General features: G+C 46.3%; 1 non-coding gene across 1 annotated transcript; it reads left to right on the top strand.

Moving 5' to 3' along the window:
- Positions 1–5,616: 5,616 nt before the first annotated feature.
- On the top strand, positions 5,617–5,710 carry trnai-uau (transfer RNA isoleucine (anticodon UAU)). The gene is made up of 2 exons: positions 5,617–5,654; positions 5,675–5,710. It is a non-coding gene; the product is annotated as a tRNA-Ile (tRNA).
- Positions 5,711–7,556: the final 1,846 nt, after the last annotated feature.

Raw genomic sequence — 7,556 nt, 5'->3', positions numbered from 1 at the left:
GCAGATTCTGATGGGGCAGGAGGGTGGATGCTGTTTCCCCAGCTGCGGACATCCTCTTACCGAATGTAAAATAAAAGAACGGATGCGCTCCATTTAATTCATCAGATAATGCTTAACAATTCTACCACTTCACCGAGCCAAACTGGTTGCACGAGGTTGCAAACGATCCTGAACATTGATATTAAATTCGTAGGGAGATGAATGCGCACGTGAGAAACAAATGTGAACCCAGTTGTTTCAGAATATCTTGAATGTTTATTAACCCTACCTGCTCATAAATGTTGTTTGTCTGTTCCAAACCCCCAACAGCAAAAACTAGCTGAATAGTGTGTGATCACCCGCCTCTCGTGGAAGCCTATCATCAGAATCAGGGTCCGATGATTTTGATACTGCGACATGTTGTTTTAATGCTTGGGCTCACTGCTGGAGGAGTCAGCGGCCCAAGTGACCAATATTCCAAACATCAATCATATTATGAACACCATATTAGCCATCTGACGTTGTTAACCAGGTATTGGTGTCGGGTGGGATGATTCTTCAGTATGTGCGCTGCTCTGGAATGCAAGGGCAGAAGTGGTGGCTGGTGGTTTGGGGCAGGTTTTATCAGATCGCGACGTGAATGGAAAGGATGTGCACAAGTTGGTTGAAATGAGATGAATATGGAGAAGTATTTGATGGCTAGTCCAGGCGCTCTGGGCAGAAATGTTTTTCCATATTGTATGAACGACTTTATGGGGAAGCGGTAACAAATTAAAAGGGGAGGAGGTGCTGTTCACCCAGAGAGTGATGAGCACCTGGAATGCATTGCCGAAGAGGGAGGCCTTCAGGGTATAGGCAGCGCGGATTAACGCACAGAATGCCTATGCGGGGAAGTTAGATCCCGCGGCTGGGCTTTCGAGATCAAGGCGTCGCAACCTGATGTTAAGGGGTCAACCATTCAGGATAGAAGTGGTAAGAACTTGCCTCAATCAGCGGGAGACAAACCCACCGAAGAGGCTGAGGAGGAGCGGCTGTTCTACATATTCTTGAGATTCATCGAAAGAAAATGGAATAGTTGGGGATCACAGATGAGAGGTTCGTACAGAGAATTTGTTCTAAACTAACTCATCAACCTTGACTCTATAGATTGGCGGATCTCCTGCCGACTCGATTGATTCCGTTCATATTTCAAACAAACAGGAAAGCATTTAACTCGTCAAACTCCACAGGCTGAAGTGCACAATGAACCTACACTGAAGTATCTCATCATATCTATACATTGAGGCTGCAACACCCGTCAGACATTGAATAAACTTGCTATGCATGGTGAGGTACGCAGTCGAACTTGTGCACTTTCCACTCACACTCTCTGAGAGCGTGAACAATATATGCTTGAAACAGAAAAGGAAGCCTCGGCAATAGTTGTCTATTTTCGTATCTGTGGAAAATGGTAGCCAGATAAAAAATAAATCTCCCCAACACTTTTGCAGCAAACTGGGGTCTTACCTCAGTACCTCTCCGAATGGGTAATTCGCCACTGCCAGAAATCACTGTCACCGGGTCATCTTTCCAATCCTCTGAGTCCCATAGATTCTACCATTCATGCTCCTCACCGGTGCATCTGTTCCTCAGACACACTGATCCCAGGGTAAAAGGCGACGCGATGTGAAGCTGTAATCATTGCAGTAACTTTCATTTCCGAGTGCAGCCCATTAGTCAGGTAGCAGGAATACAGGGTCCTCAGTATGGGAACGGAATGAAATCTCAGCTCACTTCCGTTGAACGGTGGGACCCAGCAGAGCACTGGGTGTAAGAATAACTCACTGGTCCTTCTACAGTTACCATGGACAAGACATGGACCAGCCTGGGCCGGATAATGACACAGACTGTTGGAATATTTAGACCAGGCGCCACGTAGCTGAACTGTCCCAATCTGAGACGACATGATATGGATTTTGCTGGGTTTAATTATGGAGTCACAGGGAGACAGAGCACGAAAACAGTCCTCCGTACCCTCGACTGTGTCCCGGCTATCACATGTTTACACTTATCCAAATCAAACTCTCTTCATTCTCTTCATATTCCCACCAACTCCCCGAAAATTCTACCTCTCAGCCACACACTTGGGAACACGTGCAGTGGTCCTAACATACCAACACACACGCCGTTGTGATGTGGGGTAAACCTCAACATCCGGGGAATTCCACCCTTTCCGAGAATCAGCGGGATCAGGATGTACCTTTTACCCAGTCCAAAGGATAGGAAGCTGACCCACTTCCCCGCACCTGATTGCACAAAGCACTGTAATTGGACGTACTTGTGCGTGCGAAACAGACGCTGCAAGGAAGTTATACCACGGATGTACAATATAATACCCACACATATAGGTACATATATACACTCATTCGCACATGCCAACCACTGAAAGACATCCTCACACTCAGACACAGTCACATAGACGTATGAGATCATGCTCATCAGAAGACAACTGCACTCGCTTTCATACGAACACACGACTATCTACAAACACGCATTCATGTACACGCAGACACATGTCTGAAGACAAACAACCACACACACGTACATTCCACACACACACATATGGACATCAACAGACGCACAAACACCAGCGCGATTGCGCGCACTTCCTCTTGTTGTCGTTTACATTTCTCCCTTCCTCTGTAGGGCCACAGTGCCGGTTGCTCGTTTTGAGGGGTTATTTCCACGCACTGCAGTAATTACATACTCGAGACATTGTAGTAAACAGCGGGCTACGTGCTCCACATGTTCACCTGCAGTGTGTGAAGGAGTAGAGAATCGTCGATCCAGGTTTAACTCTTTCGGGGAGAGCTCCGGCACAGGGGATAATATACAGAACGCCTGTAAGTGAGGGGATTCGGTTGTGTGGCTGTAATTGTGAAACTGAATCGGTCCTGCTTCATGGATATAACAGAGAGCACAAGAGTTAATTGGTAAGTAGGGAGGACACGAATAAATAGGAATTGTGTAGGGCTCCAGTATCTTGGGGCTGGTGGTGTGTATGTGTCTCTGTGATTGGAATAGGGAGCTGTGGGCCCTTATTTTGCTGTGGGATTTGAAAGCTGCAACTGCCAGCCACATAATAAAACGATGTACCGTCAACCTGATAGGTAATTTCAATATCAAGGGTAATGGGGGAATGGGTGAGGGGGGTAGGTTGTGTTAAATGGGGGAAGTCGGAGGCTGAATGGTCTCTTCCTGTTCTAACACACTGGTGTTTCTCGGGGAATGTCGATGTTCCCGCAGAGCTGCGAAGCTAAATGTTGTAGTTAGGGGTGGGCCGATGGACTCCATGTTGTCCAAGGAGGGTAATCTTCATAACTGAATGCGCTGAGGCAGTCGAACAATTCGGGATTGGATCAGGAATCATTCTGGCTCCTCCGAAATGTAATTCCTTCGGTTATGTTCCTCTGAGAAGCATGTCCGTTTGAGCATCATCCACTTGTCCAGTTCACGGGTTTCAATGTTATATTTCACTCCAGCCGTTAAACGAGACAGTTTATGTTGGTCTCTCCAACAACTTCCCTCCAGACCGACCCCGTGTCGACGGTCGTTCAATCAGTGAACGGATCTCCGATATTTATGCTCCAACATCACATCCACGTTTCAGAACAAATTCGTCTCTCGTCTGCATTTTCCTTTTGTTTTCCGGTTCACTCTCTTGTTTTTACATCAATAAGCTTATTGTCATCACACACACACACACACACACACACACACACACACACACACACACACACACACACACACACACACACACACACACAGAGCGAGAGAGAGAGAGAGAGAGACAGACATTTTAAGAAGGCATTGCATGAGAGGTGCTCCAGTGTGACGTAACCCCGATAGATTATCTGTTTGATACCATTCCCAGGCCTTCCTGTACAAGTATAAAAACCGACTCTTCAAACAGGGGGTGCGCATTGTCATGCCAGAATGTCTACAGCAAGTGAATGACGTGCAATAGATGGAAGTCCTTGTATAGTAGATGAGCGGGGAAATTTTAGGTGATCGTTTGAATCAGAAATGCATGAAAATCATGCTCTTGGAACTGGGGCAAGCTGCGAGTTGCCAGCCAATCTGCGACCGAGAAAGCAGAAAGCTCAGAACAAAGCGAAAAGGCAGACAACACCTTTACCGCTGTGCGCTCCTGGATTTGGCTTGACATTACCCTGACAACAACTCAGCACTGACCATTCTTCAAACACACATCTTTGTTCATTTCGCAGCTTAAATCATCAGCGTTCTGATCCAATCATCTCCTCAGCAGTGGCTGCAGATTTGAACATGGGTCCGACTGCTTGTGACAGTTTTGATCAACGTTCCGAAGTTACTTTCCAGAAAATTGTCCTGTGAGTCAAATTTCATTGAATTTCACACAAAGAATAGACTACAAAAACACCGGCCAAGCTAATATCTTAAAACCACGAGGTACCTCCCGCTGCAGCTGACGTATGTCCCAAACCAGTCATTTCTTGTCACTGCTCGGATTCTGCAAACAGCAGAACTGATTCGCTGAAACAGTCAAACACAAGATCTGCTGCGACTCGAACCCACAACCTTTCAATTTCTTTTAAGTTCACCAATAGAAGTCCAACACGTTATCCGTTGCGACGCAGAACCGTCTCAGCAATTACCGCTGCGTATGGCTTACCTAGATTTCCATATCTATCCCACGTTTCTTCTTCAGTCTTATCATCCCTCCTAAAAAGCGGAAATCAGTCCTTCATGCCGCCATCCATTGTCTTGTGAGGTTGGTCAGAAACACTTTCTGAGCCATTGGACCGTTGTCGTTTCGAAGTTCACATTCTGTTTGAGGAAACCCTCCCAGCTATTTGCACATAGTTGCCTTTTCAGTCTTCCTGCAACGGGTTTTGTGCATTTACTCCTTCCCACTCTGCTTCCTGTCAGAATTCTTGTCGTCTGACAAAAAAGGAGAATCAGTCCACCGGTCGGCGGGACGTGAACACATGACACGAATGTAAACTTCCAGCTGCAGAATGTTGCATTCAGACATCTGACCCATTTCTGGACTCTCCTCAAACCGGTTTTAATAGTCTTCAACCTGCTCTGGCAGGGTCTGATTTAATCTCCCCTCAATGTCCGAGGGCAGATCTCGCTCAGGGTTACATTCAGATATTCGTTCCACAACTGGATAATTTGGGGCGCCTGGAATTCCACTGTTGATTGGGGGCTGCTGTGATTTCTCTTGTTGGCCCGAGACGGATATCCGACTGTGGTGACAGGTGATAGATCCGATTTCTGTCAGGAAAAATCCCGCAGAGCGCTGAAGATATTTTCCAGCCAGATCCTTATCCTGCTCCGCATTCAGCGCCGAATGTGACTCTGTCTGCACTGCTCGCATGGACCATGCATTTCAGTCCGAAACACCCCGCTGGAGGAACAAACATCTTCTTCCACCTTAGGTGACGCTCTCTCTCAGAAAGCTAATGATCCAATAATTGCTGCTCTGTGAAACCCGTCCCGCAACGTTTACTGAAAAAAACGTTCATTTTAATATTTACTTCAACTAAAATTTGCTTTCATGATACTGACATACGTGTGTTAAGCCGGAAATGCGTCAGTTTACCCTGTGGAGCTCTAGTGGCGCAATCGGTTAGCGCGCGGTACTTATATGGCAGTATGCAGTGGAGAAATTCCGAGGCTGTGAGTTCGAGCCTCACCGAGAGCACTTGTGGTTTTGATATTTGTTTCTGATGCGACTGAAAGACTCTCAAACTCGCCATCAAACTGAGATGTTCTATTTCCTATTGTCCTTGTTAGACATGCTGTTGATTTATTGTATTCAACTGAGAAACGCTGCATCGCTCCACTGTTGTTGGTCTGAGCAAGAGAGCACGAGTTCACAAAGCGAGCTGAAGAGACCTTTCCTTGATCACGCGTAAGACCTGTTTCCGACAAAGTATCACCAAAGGCTGGCAGAAGGAACGGAGATCATCTCAAATCTCTCGAACTCCGGTAGGTGCAGACACAGTCCGCTTCATCTCTGGTCATTCGACCATCTCGCCGTTTCGAGAATCATTTTGTCGAACCACAATAACGATTGGGTTTTTGAAGTTCTGCCTCACAACTGCCCCTCTTTCAGAAAGTACGAAACCTGTCCTCAACATTGGAATTCACCTGGTTATGATTTATGGTTTTTTTTGTTCGCTGTTCTTTCCTTCAACCCGCTTCGTGTCACTGCTTGTTGCTTTGTCATGTTGTTTCTTCTCCCGGTAGATTGTTTATCCAATTAAGTCAGCACTTTTCTTTCCCTCCCCCTCTTTCCCGCAATCCAATTAACGAAAATGTTCAGGTGAAAACCCACTTTTCCTAAAACGTTGCTTCAGAAATAGCGGACGCAATCTACATCCTCGTCACCATCGGTTCACCGGCCCTGTTGCTTACGATCATTCGATGGATGCAGCCATTGGCTCCACCTTTATTTCCTCTGTGGCAGACCAACTGCGAAGCAATGAGTGAGAGACCGAACCAAATTTACAGCGAAATGAAACCCAGACTTTACAATCGTAAATGACACAGCCTGATATTGCAGAACCCACCTTTTTGAATTTTTCATGAGTGGGCTCTCTCCCTCTCTCTCTCTCTCCACACACACACACACACACACACACACACACACACACACACACACACACACACACACACTCACACACTCACAGAGAGAGAGAGAGAGAGAGAGAGAGAGAGAGAGAGAGAGTCACTTCTCCAACCTTCTATCACCGTTCTCTATTTGTTTCGTGAATGAAACTTCCATGCATTATGTGGGAAGTGTAGAATCGGAAGGCAATGAATTGGAGACCACGTGGTCAGTGGTAGTGTGGCCGAGCGATCGAAGGCGCTGGATTTACGCTCCAGTCTTTGAACTAACGTGCTTTCGAGTCCCACCACTGCCAAGCTACGAACTTTCACCTGTGTGTTTTGAGATGCTGTTCGCTGGGCGGACAGTCACAGCTGACTTCCTGCAATCTGACCTTGTAACTGAAATCCCCATCCCTCTGGCTGTTCCAGTAAGTCTGTTCTGCTTCCAGTCCAACACAGACACTCAGTGGCATAAGTATTTCCCCGGAATTGGATACAGCTTCTCAAGTGAGCCCCACCAACGTGAGAGACGTCTTGACTCTTATCTTGCTGTTGCTCTCGGTACAGCTTACCCACATTCACAATACAAATAATGGCGTTCACTTCCTTGAGCCAATCGATACTTTTCATTCATAAACTTAGCCAATGAGACCTGTCTGATGAGGGAAATCTCTCCTCCACCAACACTCAACCCTATTTCAAGTTTGCAAGATAAATGGTGTTGAAATCTCCCCACTTTTCTGCATGTCTCTCTGCTTGAACGGAGACTTTTCCCCTTTTAATTCACCTCTTCGTAAATTTTCACGTTTCTTCTTTTTCAAACGTCTTCTTTGTGTCGTTCTTCAAACCTTTCGGCTTTAAAGGGAAATGTAAAAAGAGGAATTGCTGCCAATGTTCAGCAGGCTAGTGGTGGCTTTCATCGGCTTTCTGAATAA

Source organism: Pristis pectinata, unplaced genomic scaffold (assembly GCF_009764475.1).
Source record: "Pristis pectinata isolate sPriPec2 unplaced genomic scaffold, sPriPec2.1.pri scaffold_236_arrow_ctg1, whole genome shotgun sequence".
Taxonomy (NCBI): Eukaryota; Metazoa; Chordata; class Chondrichthyes; order Rhinopristiformes; family Pristidae; genus Pristis; species Pristis pectinata.
This window is presented reverse-complemented; position numbering and strand designations above follow the sequence as displayed.